Raw genomic sequence first — 19,971 nt, forward strand, 5'->3', positions numbered from 1 at the left:
CCAGTACAGAAAAACACAACAGTATAATCTGAGCAACAACACGAGAGGAAACAAGCAACTTTAACTTCGATGTGGTGGTGGTGGTAAGTTTTATACGATTTCACGGAATAGTAGAACTAGTAGTAGTTCTTGTTTTTGTTCTCGCTGCTGTCGTCGTCTTCATCTCATCTGTGAATCTTCTCGTGTCTCCAGTTTACTGATAGTCCGTGAGCAACGAACAACTCAAGAATTGGTTGAAAAAGCTTTTCAGAACTAACCTCTCTGACGTGTCAATTACCAATTCTTTGGCGTCTACACTGATAAGCCAAAACATTATGACCACTGATCACCGCAATGTTAGACGCCGCCTGGTGATGTTGCGGGCATGTGACGCGGTCACAGAAGTATGTAAGCGCAGCAGACATGGACGGGGGATCACCCTAGCGAAGATATGGGCTGCAGATGGGGAAATCCACTGAGATAAGCGACTCTGACAAGGTGCAAATTATTATTACGCAGAGGCTGTGAACGAGTATCTCGTAACGGACGAACCTGGTCGAATGTTCACGTGCTACTGTCGTGAGCATCCACGGAAAGAGGTGGAAAGACAGTGAAACTACCACTAGGCGCTAAGTGAATGGACATCCATGGCTATTCACAGAACGTGGGGTTCGGAGGGTTGTCTGCTCTGTAACGTAGGACAGATGGTGATCTGCGGCATCTCTGCCGAAAGAGCACAACGCTGGTGCACGCACACGTGTTTCGGAGCACACCGTTCACCGTGCATTGTTTAACATGCAGCTCCGCAGCAGACCACCCCTACGTGTTCACATGTTGACCCAACGACATCGTCAGTTACGATTCCAGTGCGCACGGTGTAATGACGGAAATGCATATCCTCCTATTTCCATCTATTGTACTATAATTTTTTTCCTTGTTTTGTTACCTCAAGATATGACATTTCTGTCTCTTTATATATTGTAATTGTTTTACTATTTGTATATATATATTTATGCATTTATGTCGATGTATAATTGGTTGTTTTGTAAATATTATTTGTATTTTTACGCTGGGTCTTGCCTAGGGAAAACTATGCTATCGAACGAATACGTCGATAGGTCGTGTGGAGAACCAGAGTGTTGAGGATCTTTGGTAGTGTTAACTCTGCCGCGTGGAGCGCGGGCTGAGAGGGGGAGTCTGGCTGGAGTAGCGAGTGGAGCAGGTGTGTTGTGTGAAGCTCCCGCGAGTTGCCGCGCTTTCGGGGTTTGGCAGAATGTAATTGCGCTCGACTCGCGATGATAGTTTCTGACATGGTGTCGCGGACGGGAAGCATTAGCTGGCGCACATCAAGAGCCCGTTTCGCCTGGTGACCGTGTCGAGAAGAAGGCGCGCCAACATCCAGCTTCTGCAACAGCGACGGCCGACAATGAGTGACTGTCGCCACCTCCTCGATCGACGGCTTCAAACCTTCAATCAACCAATAAGGAAGACTGGAAGCACATAAAGTTTTAGAACTGTATGGCAGACCTCAGCTTTTCAAACTGTACCATTTTCGTAAATATAATTGCAGCAACTTAGCATGAACCTTTGTTGCTCATTGTCCCAATTGCATTGCCAAGCAGGGTTCCTTCCTTTTCCGAAATGAACCCGAGTGTCGTTGAAATTCAGACGCCAGCATTAAAGTACAATCATTCGATGTCACTGCTTTAATTTCAAAGTTCAGTTAAGGTATTCATAGCTGGCTACAATATTCAGATTACTCAAGCACAAATTAAGAGTGCGAGTTTTGTTACCGTATTTTAGCTTACCTGTGACTGCAGCTCAGCTTGGTACGTACTAAATTTTACTATTGTTAATTGTTCAGAATCATTTAATTCAAGTTCAAAGTTAAATCTCTTATTTCTAAATTGCGTAGATTCAAGTAGCTTTTGAAATGATTGTTGAGGTAGTCGAAGACTAACCGTATTTTACTGAATTTCGATGTGCTTCAGAAAGAAAGCTCACTATTAACTTCAGTCACTAAATTAACTTTCGATTTTCCGGTTTTATTAATCCTTTTGCTAAATTAAGTCAGAGTGTAGCGAAATTTATTACTTCTGACAAACTTTCAGTTTTCACACTACACTTGTCAACCTTCAGTTGCCACGCTTCTAGTGCTACTTATATGTGTAATAATCTTTCTTTTTCAGTTACTATACTAATTGTCCTTAGGACTGGCGACCGTAATTTCTCCCAAATCTCAAATATCTAATTACCGCTAGTTAATTGTTACCGTAACGGCCGCACATTTACTTTATTTATTAACTTTACCCCTATTTCAAAATTAATTTCCACCAGTTTCATTAGCATTTTTCCTTTCATTTAGATGTAACCGTTTCCTCCCTCTTTACCGACAATTAACTTCGGTGACGATTGCTTTTCCCAAATTTCCATTAGGTACACGCAGTTTAATTTTTCACTGTCATTAAGGTCGATAAGTGAGGGGGAGGTTACAACGGGACCATCGGGATTCGACCGTCGATCAATGGAAACACGGCGGCTCTTCGAGTGAATCACATTTTTGCTACACGAGGTCGCTGGTCCTGACCACATAAACGTCGTCATCGAGGTGAACGGCGGCTCGAAACGTGCAGAGCGCCACGGACGCTGGCTGGTAGAAGCGGCATTACGCTGTGGGAGACATTCCCACCCCGCTTCCTTTGGACCTGTGGCAGTAATCGAAGACACGCTGACATCTGCAAACCATCGGCATCCCATCATGCTTGATGGCTTCCCCTACGGCGATGTCTTCTTTCAGCAGTATAAATTCACCGTCTCTCGGAGCCAAAACAGAGTTACAGTAGTTCGAGGAGCATTAGAGTGAACTCGCTTTGATGTCAGCGACCACATTCGTCTGATGTGAATCGAATGGAACCCATGTTGGTCGCTATCGGGCGCCATCACCGCGTACGCAAATCAGCGGCCCTTTATTTACGCAAATTACATGAACTGTGTGTAGACTTTGTAATGGTACTTGAATTACGTAACCATTATGGTACCTCACCTGAACCTCTCGATATCAGTAATATTCTACTGTATTTCTGTTAACTACTTAACAAATTTCTGAGACAACATTCAGATTTGATTTCATTTGTGATACATCGATATGTTTATATTGCAATGATGTTATTCTTATGTGTATTCTTTCTTTTGTCACTATGATCTTTGACGTACTTGTAACTCTGATTTTTGGGCGCGTAAGCGACTGTTAGTTGGTTGTTAACTTGTTAGAGAGTCGGACTTTGAGAAAGTCAAGTCGTGGACGTCATGATGGAAAGACGCGTATTGTAGTCCGCTTATAAAATGTGAACTTTAACAGTGACTGTGATGAAGATGTTTTCAAGTATATTTTGTATTGTGAAGTGATGTTTGTGTGTTACGTGATATTGCAATAAAAGCAATTAAAAGGAAGTGTAACTTAAATTCGGAGTGCTGATTATTTTTTTTACATCACTGTTGTGTTAACTTTGAAAGGTTTAATCTCCAAGAATGGTTTGAGAAGCGCATCTAAAAAACTTTTGATAGTAACAGAATAAAACCTAGGCCTCTTTGCATCCGAGCTTGGAATCATAACCACCAAGATTTTCAACGATTGAGCCATGATAATACGAGACCAGCGTGGGAAACACAAAAAGATGAGTGCCTAGTTTTTTCATTATTACATGAAATGACTTTATTAACTGTGCTCTAATGACACCTGCCACATAATATGACTGTTGTTGCCCGAAAATGCAGTATTTAGCAGCGTGAGCAACACCACAATCATTAAAATTTGACCTTTGTTGTGGTAGGGTTGTTAGAACTTGTAGTGCCATATACGTCCACAAAGCTACCAAAAACTGTCGGCTCCCTGACACACAGAACCAATTATGTATTTCGTTTCAAAAACGGACAAACAAGCTTTAAGCAGATGGTTATAATGTTTTGCCTCATCAGTACGTATCAATAAAATATGTAAATGTTCGTTTGTTCAGAATCCTGGATCTCCGAAAGTTCTTGACGGATTGCTTTGAAATTTCGACACAACGTTGAATTCTACCATGGGTGTGTTCTTAGGTACCTAACTATTGAATATATGACACATAATATGCGTATATGTAAATTCAACATTTTTGAGACAATGTTTCCCTATTATTAAATTTATATGTTTCATATATTGAGAAAATAGGTAAATAAAAACGTGCCCGCATACCTGTGGAATGTTGTGTCAAAATCTCAAAGCAATCTGTAAAAAACTTTCAGAGATTTGCGATTAGGAGCATCTACATTTTCTATGTAAGTACAAACGTAGATGTTCGTTTCTTCAAAATCTCAAATCTTCGAAAATTTTTCATGAATTGCCGTGAAATTTTAACAACATTGCTTTCGAATAGTCACGTGTTTCTATACACCTACAGGAAAGGCAGCTGGTATATATGTAATAACACGGGAAACGGTATAAAAATGTAAATGCTGATTTGTTCAAAATCGTTAATCGTCGAAAGGTCTTGACGGATTGCTTTGAAATTTTGACATAACGGTGAATTCTAAGGGGCGTGTTTTTAGGTACCTTCTTCTTTAAATATGTTATATTTTTAATGTATATTCATAATACATACAGGGAAAACATTGTTACCAAAAATCTCAAATCTACCTTTCCTATTTACTTCAAATTTTACGCGGTACTGTAATAAACGTATATATGAGAGAGAGAGAGAGAGAGAGAGAGAGAGAGAGAGAGAGAGAGAGTGGGTAGTCCAAGATGGACAGAGAAAATGGGGAGGAGGAGATGGAATGAGGGAGCGAGGGGCAGGAGGAGATGGAAAGAGACGCGTGAGGAGAAGAGGGACAAAGAGTGGAGGAGGAGGAGAGGAGCAGAGAGAGGAGAGAGAAAGAGATTAGGACGTATATTCAATTCTCGTACATTGTAGAAACGTGTGCTTTCTCTCTTCTTCCTCTTCCATTTATACAGACGGAGGCAGAGCAAGGCGTGGCCGGGTACAGCTATTCTTCCAATAGATCTGAGTGTGGTATGTAGCTCCCCCACGATTTCATTTATGTGATCATTTCACATTAAATTATTGTATACAGAAAGCCACTCATACTTTGTGAGTGCAACTGGTTACAGTGACCAGTCACCGATCACACAGTCAAACAATATCAGATCTTTGTATCTACAGGGTGGTGGTGATTAAACTTCTGCTACTTGAGAGTGCTCCCATAAAAAACGAATGATCGTAGGACAATGAAACTTTGTGCAAACGTTCGTAAGGACATGCGGACGAGAAACATAACAAATCTATCATTTGAAAGAAACACATTTCAATTTCCCCATGAGGGGGGATAATATTCGTTAATTGAGTACTATGTTTACGTTTCAGCTTACAAACGTTGCTCAGGGTGACGACCATCTACATCTACGAGGGCCTGGAACCGCACTAGAGACTGCTCTAGGTTGCCCGAATGTGGACGATGCAGCTGTGGTGATAACAGCTCGTACACTGCTTGAAGATCGCACATCTCCTCCAGCACTCTCAGCCATGGCAACAGCAGCTTCAACTATAAGTGGCGTGCCTGGCCGTCGGTCTCTCCCAGGACCAGTTCCCAAATCGTCAGTTAGTTCCAACTTCAGAATCATGTTCCTGAATCCCGCAGTGGAAAGAGGAGCTCTCAGTATTCGTTTGGAAGGGGGGTAGGACGTCAAACGGGACGACTTGGAGCAGGAGAGGCACCACAGGACATTTTAATTTCTACTGTCTATACTTTTACAAGTAAATTCATAAAACTTTGTCAGCATGACCAGGAAGGATTCAGGATTCACACTCGTAGCAGCGGAAGTTGAAAAACATAAGAAAATAATTTTTTTACATGTGAAATTTCATCATTTTTTCAGTTACTATTGGCTGCATTTGTTGCTATAGGTACACTTTTCTTCATAAGTAAGAGAGACTGTTCGATGAATTTTGCACAGCATACAAACTATACTTATAGGTGTCTGAAACTCTAGAATCTATTTAATTTATGAAAAAATGAATGAGCTGTTACGTTTTAAACTTTATGTTTAAAAAAATCTAATTTTGTAGTTAATTATCTCAATTTTTACCACAGTTTTTAATAGATTTTGAAAATTCTACAGTTTCGTACACCTGTAAGTATGGTTTGTATGCTGTGCAAAATTCATCAAAGAATCTCTCTTACTTGTGAAGAAAAATGTACGTATAGCAACAAATGCAGCCAACAGTAAGTAAAAAAATGATGAAATTTCATATCTAAAAAAAATTATTTTGTTATGTTTTTGCACTTCCACTGCTATGAGTGAGAATCCTGAACCCTTCCTGGTCATGCTGACAAAGTTTTATGAATTTATTTGTAAAAGTATAGACAGTAGAAAATAAAATGTCCTGTGGTGCCTCTCCTGCTCCAAGTCGGCCCGTTTGACGTCCTACCACCCTTGAAGCGTCGATATTTGCGAAGAGCGACAGCACTACTGCTGCTGTTTTGGTAAAACAGTTTTAGAGTAAGGCCCTGCTCACCGTGCATAGCCCCACGTCGACGTTCTGCAACTGTAATGCACGCCGATGCCCGTGTTCCAACCGCACATCGCCGTACCAGTACCGGCGCCCAAAGGCAAGTGTTGACACTGACAACGCAAATCCTGCAGGTCACAGTCTGAACGTCGTTTCTGTAACGTTGGGTACCCATATGGTAAATAGTTTTGCCCGTAGACTGGCTCACGCAGCGCAAGTTGAATTTCAACGACCCTGTTTTTACGCGCATATCATCGCATTTGTGTGCGATTCTCTTTGATCCGGGGCCCACAGGTGCTACGAAATGTTTTGAATGATTACTCATAGACCGGAACTTGATGTTATTTAATTTTCGTACTGCCTTACAATTTGAGCGGTTACGCTTGAAAAAGATTTTTTTATTAGTTACTCAGTATTTCACTTTAATTTAAAAGCAGTGAGTCAATAGAACATAAATTGCGTTAGATGCAATAACTTAACTGGACACATTTGTTAGCTCTTTTATTATAAAATATCTATGATGGTCAGTACTGAAAATTTACCAGAAAATTACAAAAATGCTATGACACACATCAATGTCATCTTCGTAAGTATCACAGTGTACCGTTGGCACAAGTTCGTTGTAACACCGTGAAACGTCCCCTTAGAAAAATTATACACGACTGTACTTAAACTGACACACAATATTTTTTAGCGCAACGCAATCTGACTTTCAATAATCCCTACAAAACAATGGCCCTGACTAACATTAACCTATACCTTTCACAAATCACTTACCTCACAAAAATCTTCGTTACTCGAACTACTGCAATACAGCGAGCGCCACTACTGCCAGCTAAATAAAAGATTCAAACTACTGAAGGCACTAACTACTGATAGGCATAGTTAGCAAATGAAAGATTTTAATAGAGAACAAACAATGTATTTACCTTAATAATCATAATATATATATATATCAGTTCATGACATCCATTCTGTACTCAAAAATCCGCCATCTCATTTCCCACATCCACCACTGCTGGCGGCTCACCTCCAACTGAAACAATTTGTAAAATTTTTTGTGGGGAGCATGGTGGCTATGTAAGTAGCCTGTTTAGGTTTTCTTATTGGTAACGCCACGTAGCGGTCTGTATGAAAATCACTGGCTGTGCTGTGTGCAGTCTGTGGCTAGTTTGCATTGTTGTCTGCCATTGTAATGTTGGGCAGCGGCAGATGGGTGTTAACAGCCCGTAGCGTTGCGCAGTTGGAGGTGAGCCGCCAGCAGTGGTGGATGTGGGGAGAGAGATGGCGGAATTTTGAAATTGGTAATACTGGATATCATGAACTGATATATATGTATATTATGATTATTAAGGTAAATACATTGTTTGTTCTCTATTAAAATCTTTAATTTGCTAACTATGCCTATCAGTAGTTAGTGCCTTCAGTAGTTTGAATCTTGTTTTAGCTGGCAGTAGTGGCGCTCGCTGTATTGCAGTAGTTCGAGTAACGAAGATTTTTGTGAGGTAAGTGATTTGTGAAAGGTACAGGTTAATGTTAGTCAGGGCCATTCCTTTGTAGGGATTTCTGAAAGTCAGATTGCGTTGCGCTAAAAATATTGAGTGTCAGTTTAAGCACAGTCCTGTATAAATTTTCAAAGGGGACGTTTCAACCACCTTCCACTAAACAGGAGATATTTGTCATTGGAGATATTTTTTGTTCAAAGAGCTAATAAATATATCTAATACCGTAAGATATTACATAAAGCATTATTTATAATTACTCTGTTTAGTCACTGTTCCTAATTGTTATGGCGCAAAGTGAAGCGCTGGCACGCCAGTCGAGAACGACAGAGACGAGAGGGCTGTGAGAAGACGTCCACCAATCGCACACTGACCGCTGCATGAAGAGAACATATGCGCCGCGACCGACTCTTGACGCCCCAGTTGAGTAGCAGCTTCAAGACTAAATATAGTGACTTGGATAGAGGCGTCAACGCTAGTGACTTCCCTTCTACTCGCTATGTAGCACAGACTTGGAATTGTCTATACTGAAGAATATTGCTTATTTTGTATGTCCCCCATGCTTGCGACACATCTGTGTAACTGCAGAAGTTAAATATTGTAAATTTACTTTTTGTAATGAAATTCATTAATACGAATTGTTTGAATGTTTGTGTAGCGAACCGAGTAACCAGGTTTCCTAAACACTACACTATTAAATAAAATTGGCATAACGAAGATCTACTGTAATATTGTTCCATAAAAAACCTCATATTATGGAACTTGAAAATGCATTTCATAACAAATTTCTAATGACGTCACATCATTGCACTCGACTGCGTCGTGTGTGTGCAGAGCCTTGCAGTGCTCTCCAGACTGCATCCACCAGCTCCATTGCACGCATCTACAAAATACTCATAAAATCTGCTTTGCGACTTAATGCCCCCAATTCAGCAGATATTTTCATCTACTTCATCCAGTACTTTATGCACATCAGTGTGTGTGTTGTCAATGATATGCACATTTTCACTCTGCAAACTTAATTTCATCGCAGTAAGTAAATTCCCTTCATTAAAGGCTACCACAGTATGCGACGATCTTATCTTCCGGAAGTTTAATGTAGAAAATTACAACAAGCACATGGGAAAGGCTAACGTGAAAGTATTCTTCGCCATATTGTTGCAATTCTACAGGTTAAAACGGCAGAAGATGGAGTTTAGACGCACGGAAACCGGTGGCCTATAGTACACCGACATTGGGGCAGAGGTGGAAACGTAGTCGCTGTAGTAAATATCTGCCCCTACAGCCCACAAATGGACAAATTTTTATCGTCGTCAGTTACTGCTAGTTACTCTTTTCCCTTAGCTACAAGTTGTAAGCTCCTCTAACGCTGAAATTCTCCGAGCTCCTGGGCCTCTGCTAATCGTCGAGGCGGTTAGCGCAGCAGAGGCACCTGGTGGCCCCCTAGTGCGTTACTCCTGCCCCCTCCCCATGCGTCAGCTGCTGTCACGTGGAAGGGCAGGTGGAAGTGGAGGGGGGAAATGTGATCGGCGCGAGGTGCAGCCACCTGACATCCCCTACAGGCGGCGAGCTTTCGCACCGCGCTCTGAAACATTCACTGCGCGCTTGACAGCCACAAAGGCGCGCAGTCGACGCCGGCGCCGGGCATCACCAATTCATGGCGCCGCTGTCCCTCCATCAGCCGCTACGAGGCTGTCCAGTCGCCGTGTGCCCAGTCACACCCCCTTCAGCTGCAGCCGTGCTCTGCAGCAAGGCGGTGCGTGCGGGGTCTCTACCTGCCGGCCACATGCCGTTTCATGTGTAGGGACGCTCCCATGGCAAACTATACGGTACTGTCGAATTGTATCGATACCTCTGTAAGGTCGGAACAATAGTATCCAAACCAACATTATCGCACGATGCTGACCGCTTTTCTGCAGGCTGTCTGATAAGTCACTCCCTATTTTTAAACAGTTATAATTTCTGTATCTATTAACCAATTTTCTTAGAGCTACTTTTACTACACTACTGGCCATTAAAATTGCTACACCAAGAAGAAATGCAGATGATAAACGGGTATTCATTGGACAAATATATTATACTAGAACCGACATGTGATTACATTTTTCACGCAATTTGGGTGCATAGATCCTGAGAAATCATTACCCAGAACAACCACCTCTGGCCGTAATAACGGCCTTGATACGCCTGGGCATTGAGTCAAACAGAGCTTGGATGGCGTGCACAGGTACAGCTGCCCATGCAGCTTCAACAAGACACCACAGTTCATCAAGTCATTGGCGTGTTGTGACGAGCCAGTTGCTTGGCCACCATTGACCAGACGTTTTCAGTTGGTGAGAGATATGGAAAATGTGCTGGCCAGAGCAGCAGTCGAATATTTTCTGTATCCAGAAAGGCCCGTACAGGACCTGCAACATGCGGTCGTGCATTATCCTGCTGAAATGTAGGGTTTCGCAGGGATTGAATGAAGGGTAGAGCCACGGATCGTAACACATCTGAAATGTAACGTCCACTGTTCAAAGTGCCGTCAATGCGACCAAGAGGTGACAGAGACGTGTAACCAATGGCGCCCATACAAACAAGCCGGGTGATACGCCAGTACGGCGATGACGAATACACGCTTCCAATGTGCGTTCACCGCGATGTCGCCAAACACGGATGCGATCATCTTGATGCTGTAAACAGAACCTTGATTCATCCGAAAAAATGACGTTTTGCCATTCGTGCACCCAGGTTCGTTGCTGAGTTCACCATCGCAGGCGCTCCTGTTTGTGATGCAGCATCAAGGGTAACCTCAGCCATGGTCTCCGAGCTGATAGTCCATGCTGCTGCAAACGTCGTCGAACTGTTCGTGCAGATGGTTGTTGTCTTGCAAACATCCCCGTCTGTTGACTCGGGGATCGAGACGTGGCTGCACGATTCGTTACAGCCATGCGGATAAGATGCCTCTCATGTCGACTGCTAGTGATACGAGGCCGTTAGGATCCAGCACGGCGTTCCGTATTACCCTCCTGAATCCAACGATTCCATATTCTGCAAACAGTCATTGGATCTCGACCAACGCGAGCAGCAATGTCGCGATACGATAAACCGCAATAGCGATAGGCTACAATCCGACCTTTATCAAAGCCGGAAACGTGATGGTACGCATTTCTCCTCCTTACACGAGGCATCACAACAACGTTTCAGCAGGCATCGCCGGTCAACTGCTGTTTGTGTATGCGAAATCGGTTGGAAACATTTCTCATGTCAGCACGTTGTTGGTGTCGCCACCGGCGCCAACCTTGTGTGAATGCTCTGAAAAGCTAATCGTTTGCATATCACAGCATCTTCTTCCTGTCGGTTAAATTTCGCGTCTGTAGCACGTCATCTTCGTGGTGTAGCAATTTTATTGGCCAGTAGTATAGAAACAGCACTACTTGTGAGTGTGTTTATCATAATTTTCTTTTGTCTCAATTGGAAAATGCCGCCAGTTTTGACTGTGGAACAACGTGTGAAATAGGAGCTCGTTATGAGGTCTGGGGACGTGTGGTGCGAGTGCATAGGTGGATGAGAGCGAACGAGGGATCCATGGAACACTGGGTGCAAAAAGAGTTAAAAACTGCCATTCCAAGTTACTAACAACAGAAGGTGTCGCCGGTGCAAGAAAATCACGCAGATCAACTTCTAGAACAACAGAAAATGGTGACAGTTAGTGAAATGTTCACCACGAGCCCTAAGAAATCACTGTGTAAAGGATCTCGTGAAAGTGGTCTTTCACGTTACGCAATTGCAACGATTCATAAGAAAGAGCTCACTTTTACGCCTTGGAAGCCACATTATCTGCAGCAATTGTTTCGTGATGACTGCGACACAAGAAGGGAGAAATTTTCTTGAGTTGGAAAGGTGATTGGCCTGAACTTTTTGAGAACATTCTGTAGACTGATGAGGCGATTTTCCACATTGTAAGATTTGTAAACAGCCATGACTGCCATTATTGGGCAGCCGAAAACTCACGCGAGTGTGTTGAATAAGAACAGGGGAGACCGGAGGAGACAGTATGGTGTGGTATCACGTCATCCGAAGTTGTTAGTCATTTATTTCTGCGTAACACAATGAATGGCGAAAGATACCTGAAAATGCTGGAAGATCGAGTGTGGCCAGTAATTTCACAATGGAACAACCTACTGCTTCACTGCATGCAGGACGGAGCTCCTGCACACTTTGCAAGGGATGTCATCGAATGGCTGCATGATCATTTCCTAGACCGTTAGATTGACAGGCGTTGTAGCACATTAATGGCCTGCCCTGATTTAACGCCTTGCCATTTTTTTTCTGTGGAGATGGGCTATGCGGAGGTTTACAAGAGAAAACCACAGAACTTCGATGAATTGCAAGCAGTAATATCTGATGTGTTAGACAATGTACCAACTAACATATTGCAGGCAGCAGTATCGCACGTACCAGTTCGTTTACGAAAATGCGTAGAGAACGCTGGAGCTTATGTGGAGGTGCTGTTTATAACAAAAATAGTTCTAAGAAAATTGGTTCATAAATAAATTATAACTGTTTAGAAATTCTGAGTGACTTATCAGACATCCTCTAGTTTACGGTTTACGGTTTTCCTGTACCCAAAAAGCACTCATTCCATTGTAGTCCCAATTTTCATGAGATAACTTCGGTATAAATTCAAACTCGTACATAAGGACTCCTCTAGCGGAAGACTTGAGATGCACCCAGCTACTACGCACTGATGCAATCACCGGCTGCGAAGTAATATGGTATCACTTCTAATTTATGTAGTATGGATAAGACTGTTCAATTTGTTAACGTGACGTAGAAAGCGTCTTTTTGAATATTGTCTCGTTTCATAGGGCTACTAAGAACGACTTGAGTGTCGAAACAAATTTCATCAATAAACTATACTCTATCTGATAAAAATTATCTGGACACCCATAACTGGAAATTACTATAGGGCGTGTTCACCTTTCCTCTTTACGACGGCTCGAACTCTGCAGGGATCACTTTCGATGAGGTGTCTGAATGTCTGTACAGGAATGGCGGTCCGTCCTTCCTCAAGAGCCAAATCCAGAGGCGGTAGTGATGGACGCTGCGCTTGGAGCAAAGTTCACGTTCTAACTCATACCAAAGGCGTTCGACGGAGTTTTCAGGTCATACTGTGGAGGCGAGTCGATTTCAGGAATGTTACTCTCCACAAGCTATTGCCTCACACATGCTGCTTTATGACAGGGTGCATGAAGCGCCTAAACAAATCTCTATTTGCGATGCGAACATTCTCAGAGATAGGTGATGTAAAGATAAAAAAGTTCGCACACTATGCTTACTTTCATTCCATTACGTCATATGAGAGTATTTTTCGGGTATTTCGTCAAGCCAAGATAAAGTTTTCTGTGTCCAAAAATGCGTAATACGAATTATCTGAGTTGAGAAATCAAGTACTACCTGCTTAGCCCTCTTTAGGCAACTGGGGACACTAACTATTGCTTCGCAATTTCTTTACTCGTTAATGAAATTTGTATTTAAAAATATACCTCTTTTTCAAACCAACTGCTCAGTTCAAGAAATCAAAACTAGACATAACAATAATCTTCACAAAAATTTAGTCGCTTATTCTAGTCCAAAAAGGATCCATTATATAGGAATATAGCCGGCCGCGGTGGCTGAGCAGTTCTAGGCGCTTCAGTCCGGAACCGCGCGACTGCTACTGTCACAGGTTCGAATCCTGCCTCGGGCATGGATGTGTGCGATGTCCTTAGGTTAGTTGGGTTTAAGTAGTTCTAAGTTCTAGGGGACTGCTGACCTCACATGTTAAGTCCCATAGTGCTCGGAGCCATTTGAACCATATAGGAATATACATTTTCAACATCATGACAATCTGATAGTTGTACCCTCTAGGAACGCTTCAAATATACCACTAGACAATGGCCTTGGCGACCTAAACCAGTCGTTGTTTTAAATAAACAGAAAAGTGCAACTAGAGCGGACGTTTCCTTCAACACTATCACTACAGTTGCGGAACAGCAGCCATAAAAAGTTTAGCTACTAATACAATTATTCCTACTTCATTGATGAATTTATTGTTCCGACAAGTCTTGCCATGTTGTCATCCAGCGTATCTGACTCCCTTAGCTCTGCGTAATATGATTCGCACGCCGCACTGCAAAACACGCATTGCAACTACTGCTGGTCAACTTGCAACTTAAAGTGCACTAGTCCATGAGAGTAAAGAATGTTATTCTCATTATAAAAACTTGTCTCTCAGTATTCATTCAATATTTGTAATTTTACTCATATTTCGGAAGTTGAACTTGCTATCGAAACTTCCTTGCTGGATGAAGTTTTTAATCCTGTATTAATGCATTGGTTTTTGATGCAACAGTACTAAATACAAACACCGTTAAAGGTGCGTGTATTTTGAGTGAAAACATTTTGGAGAAAGATCTCTTGCACTTACCTTGCACACATTAGGTATATAAAATCAAACTCAGGTGCGTTTTTTAGGAAAAAATGGTTCAAATGGCTCTGAGCACTATGGGACTTAACATCCGAGGTCAGCACTCCCCTAGAACTTAGAACTACTTAAACCTAACTAACCTAAGGACATCACACACATCCATGCCCGAGGCAGGATTCGAACCTGCGACCGTAGCAGCAGCGCGGTTCCGGACTGAAGCGCCTAGAACCGCTCGGCCACTGCGGCCGGCTTTTGAGGAAAAGATGAGCTGTAGAAACACATGTTCAACTATACCAAAATTAAAAAAGAAATTTCATAACGCTGGAATCGATGTTAATAAATCGCAAATTAGAAGTCAACACGGAACACATAGGTCAAGTAACTGAGTCTTGATACTTCGATTTTGTGCCGGAACAGCGGCCTAGAGAGCGTGATATTCAGTCTTCTGAGCTGATTAAGATCTCTTTTTTTTCTGAAGCACAGCTCCGTGCATCTGGAGCTATCCATGATGCAAGGCAGATGGCAAAAGCTATTTACTGCGTGAAAACATAAATAGTCTGTGGTGAATTTCAGTTGTCACGACAAGCCTATAATACAATTTGTGGTATTTGTATTTCTCTTATATGAAATCGATTATAAAACATACTCTCCATAAATAGTTAAAAACCAGGATTCGCTTATGCCGTGTAAGTAACGAAATAGAAATATGCAGGTTTCCCAAATTTTCTCAATAGTGTCCCTCAAAAAGAACTTCGTCTTCCCTCCAGCGATCCCATCTGAGTCCACGGAGGATCTCCATAATACTCGCATATTGATGGAACTTACCAATAACAAATCTACAAGCAGGACTCTGAACTGCTTCGGTACCTTCCTTTAATCCGACCTGGTGGGGATCCTAAATACCAGAGCAGTACTCAAGAATCGAGCGCACTAGTATTCTACATATCGCCGCGTTTCAACGTCACTGACGAGGGCTCAACGAAAATGTCCTCAACCAGGTCTTGATGCCAATACCTCTAGGTCACAACCCCACGTAAACAGTACCTGATACCCGTTTACCCATTACCCCATTTACCCAGTTTATCTGGGTTTTGGACTTAGAAGTTCTGGCTTCACGACCTAGTGAGGGCAGTTTTGGTACGACGTAATCAGTGTCCTTGATCCATGGTGATGACACGGGAGGTGAATGACTTTTACCGCGTCACTCGCCGTTCACAATTTGCCGCTGACCTGTTTACCCAATTGCCTATTTGTGCTTGCAATGTAGGTCATCTATACAGGACAGCACGTAGAGAACACTAACACGACTGATTCTTGAGTATAGCACCGGTGTTTAGGACCGTCGCCAGGTCGGACTAGAGGAAGACATCGAAGCAATTCAGAGGCATGCTGCTAAATTTGTTACTGACAAGTTCGATCAACACCTGGGTACTATGCAGACACTTTGTGGACTCAAATGGAAATCCCTAGAGGGACGACTATGTCCTTTTCGAAAACGCATTCAGAAAATTTTGATGGCCTTCATACTTTTAATTCTTTCATCACATTACGTAAGTGCACGATGGTTTTTAACTATTTATGGAGAGTATGTTTTGTACTAGTTTTCACGTAAGAGAAATACATCTGCCACAAATTACGTAATATACGTGTGGTGAAAACTGAAATTCATAACAAAGTTTACGTTTTCATGCAGTGCATAACTTTGCCACCTATGTTGTGTGGTGGGAGCCCTGGAGCACAAAATTGTTTCAACAAGAGAGATCTCAATTCCGAAAATTCAATATAACTCTGCCTGGATTGCTTTTCTCTGGAAGTGTAAGTAACAAAACCGAGGTACCAAGACTCGGCGACTTGGTCCATGGGTACTGTGCTGAATTATAGTTCATAATAGTTATTAAAATCTACTCCAGGCCAAGTGATATAGTCGGTATTGCGTTTATACAGCACATATTTTCCTGAAAATCGGTTCTGAATTTGCTATCTCGTATCTAATATGGTCCAAGGTAATTACGTGAGATCTCTTCGCAAAAGTTTTCAGTCGAAACACAAGCATCATTAGTAGGGTCTGTATTTAATGCTGTTGCATCAAAAAGTAATGCATTAATACACGACTGAAAACTCCATTCCGTGTGAATTTTGTAGTCAACTTTTGTCTGTTCTTTCCATAGTACATTCAAGTTCAGAAATTTGTGTAAAACGAAGAGTCTGGAATGAGCACTGCCAGAAGAGTTTTCAACTTGAGAATAACACTGTGTACTGTCATTGTCAAATGCGGTACAAGCTGTCCGTTAGATTATCAGTAGTGCTCACGCGGTGTGTTTTGCAAAACGGCATGCATATATACACTCCTGGAAATTGAAATAAGAACACCGTGAATTCATTGTCCCAGGAAGGGGAAACTTTATTGACACATTCCTGGGGTCAGATACATCACACGATCACACTGACAGAACCACAGGCACATAGACATAGGCAACAGAGCATGCACAACGTCGGCACTAGTACAGTGTATATCCACCTTTCGCAGCAATGCAGGCTGCTATTCTCCCATGGAGACGATCGTAGAGATGCTGGATGTAGTCCTGTGGAACGGCTTGCCATGCCATTTCCACCTGGCGCCTCAGTTGGACCAGCGTTCGTGCTGGACGTGCAGACCGCGTGAGACGACGCTTCATCCAGTCCCAAACATGCTCAATGGGGGACATATCCGGAGATCTTGCTGGCCAGTGTAGTTGACTTACACCTTCCAGAGCACGTTGGGTGGCACGGGATACATGCGGACGTGCACTGTCCTGTTGGAACAGCAAGTTCCCTTGCCGGTCTAGGAATGGTAGAACGATGGGTTCGATGACGGTTTGGATGTACCGTGCACTATTCAGTGTCCCCTCGACGATCACCAGTGGTGTACGGCCAGTGTAGGAGATCGCTCCCCACACCATAATGCCGGGTGTTGGCCCTGTGTGCCTCGGTCGTATGCAGTCCTGATTGTGGCGCTCACCTGCACGGCGCCAAACACGCATACGACCATCATTGGCACCAAGGCAGAAGCGACTCTCATCGCTGAAGACGACACGTCTCCATTCGTCCCTCCATTCACGCCTGTCGCGACACCACTGGAGGCGGGCTGCACGATGTTGGAGCGTGAGCGGAAGACGGCCTAACGGTGTGCGGGACCGTAGCCCAGCTTCATGGAGACGGTTGCGAATGGTCCTCGCCGATACCCCAGGAGCAACAGTGTCCCTAATTTGCTGGGAAGTGGCGGTGCGGTCCCCTACGGCACTGCGTAGGATCCTACAGTCTTGGCGTGCATCCGTGCGTCGCTGCGGTCCGGTGCCAGGTCGACGGGCACGTGCACCTTCCGCCGACCACTGGCGACAACATCGATGTACTGTGGAGACCTCACGCCCCACGTGTTGAGCAATTCGGCGGTACGTCCACCCGGCCTCCCGCATGCCCACTATACGCCCTCGCTCAAAGTCCGTCAACTGCACATACGGTTCACGTCCACGCTATCGCGGCATGCTACCAGTGTTAAAGACTGCGATGGAGCTCCGTATGCCACGGCAAACTGGCTGACACTGACGGCGGCGGTGCACAAATGCTGCGCAGCTAGCGCCATTCGACGGCCAACACCGCGGTTCCTGGTGTGTCCGCTGTGCCGTGCGTGTGATCATTGCTTGTACAGCCCTCTCGCAGTGTCCGGAGCAAGTATGGTGGGTCTGACACACCGGTGTCAATGTGTTCTTTTTTCCATTTCCAGGAGTGTATTATGACGAGCTAAGAGAGTGTCACCAGCATAAGACTTGTCGAAGCAAGCGATCCAGCGATTTTGGTCTTGTCGATGTCTGCGTGACTTGTGAGACTTGACAAGCTTCAGAGAACAATTACGAAGAGCAAAATAATTAATTTTATGCTTTGTTATGCCTTACAAAGGGTGACAATTATTGAAATATATTAAAAAATGTAAATTAGTTACAAACTACGACGTGCACACACTTTATTCAACATGTAAACGTCACTACAGATATTCGAATTTAGGTTATGACATGTTCGATATCCCTTCGGTCATGAGCGATGATGCGGCGGAGACGAATAGCGAAATTCTGCATGATCCGCTGAAGTGTCGGAACATCGATGCTGTCGAGGACCTCCTTAAAGCTGTTTTCAGCTCAGTAATGGTTTTAGGATTATTGCTGTACACTTTAAAATAGCCCCACAAAAAGGAGTAGCTTGTGTTCAGTTCTGGATAACATGGCGGCCAGTCGAGGTCCATGCCAGTGGCCTCTGGGTACCCCAGAGCCAGAATGCGGTCCCCAAAGTGCTCCTCCGGGGCCTAAAACACACTCCTGCTTCGAGCGGGTCGAGCTCCGTCTTGTATGAACCACATCTTGTCGAAATCAGGATAATGGGGATGAAATCATCTTCCAAAACCTTCACGTACTGTTCGGTAGAAACCGTGCCACCAAGGAATATCGAACCGATTATTCAGTGACTGGACGTTGCACACCACACAGTCACCTGTTGAGGCTGAAGAGACTTCTCGATCGCAAAATGCAGATTCTCTGTCCCCCAAATGCGCCAGTTTTGCTTATTGACGAACCCATCCAAATGAACGTGGGCTTCTTCGCTAAACCAAACCATGCGCATACTTATTCCCATCATACTCTGCGGCCAACCGTGCAGTTTTAACTTCCTCGCAAAACGTTCAGAAGTTACGGCGATTTTATTTCATACAGTTCAATAATTGTCACCTTTTATCACCAACGGTGTAAGAAATCGAACTTCACATTTATGCAGATGTTGCTTTACGTAATTATGTGGATAAATACTTTTACACGAGGCACATAAAACATTATTCAGATTCTTTTGAGCGCTCTCAAAAATACTTAATTTTTGGACAAATACTTCTAAAATGGGAGAAAAAGAAATTCAGGGCTTTTGGATACATTTGAGCAACGTTTAGTTCTTTTAGATGCTGCAAGTTACATTGTCCACATAATTTTTTTTGGCAGAATATTCTGCAAAATAAATATATCGGGGTGTTTGGATACTCTTGAGAACAGCCAAGATGGCTACATTGTGATTGTTTCATTTTAATGATCTTGTAAGTACCAGATTCGTAGGGGAGGGGTGGGACGGGAGGTGTTGCGAAGCCCATGAGCGTTAGTTTCGGCATCTTGGATTTTTAAATTTTTGTTGTTTATTGAAACTAGATTCCGACTGTTTGCCTCATTTTAATATAGTGCTGTGATTGGCTGGAGATGGGGAGGGGAGTGGAAGGGAGGTGGCATGACTTGATTACATGATAGAAAAGTATGACGCTGTCATCAAACGGAGTTTCCCTGCGTATAGGCAACCCACATTAACCCACTTTTCAAGGTCAAGTGGCCGCCCTCTTGGATTGTAATGTCAGCAGTGTCGCCTATTTCAACAACACATTTAAGGCTCAAAATAATGAAAAGTTCAATTTTTACTTTTTTGCGTTTTCTGA

This window comes from Schistocerca cancellata, chromosome 2, assembly GCF_023864275.1.
Source record: "Schistocerca cancellata isolate TAMUIC-IGC-003103 chromosome 2, iqSchCanc2.1, whole genome shotgun sequence".
Taxonomy (NCBI): Eukaryota; Metazoa; Arthropoda; class Insecta; order Orthoptera; family Acrididae; genus Schistocerca; species Schistocerca cancellata.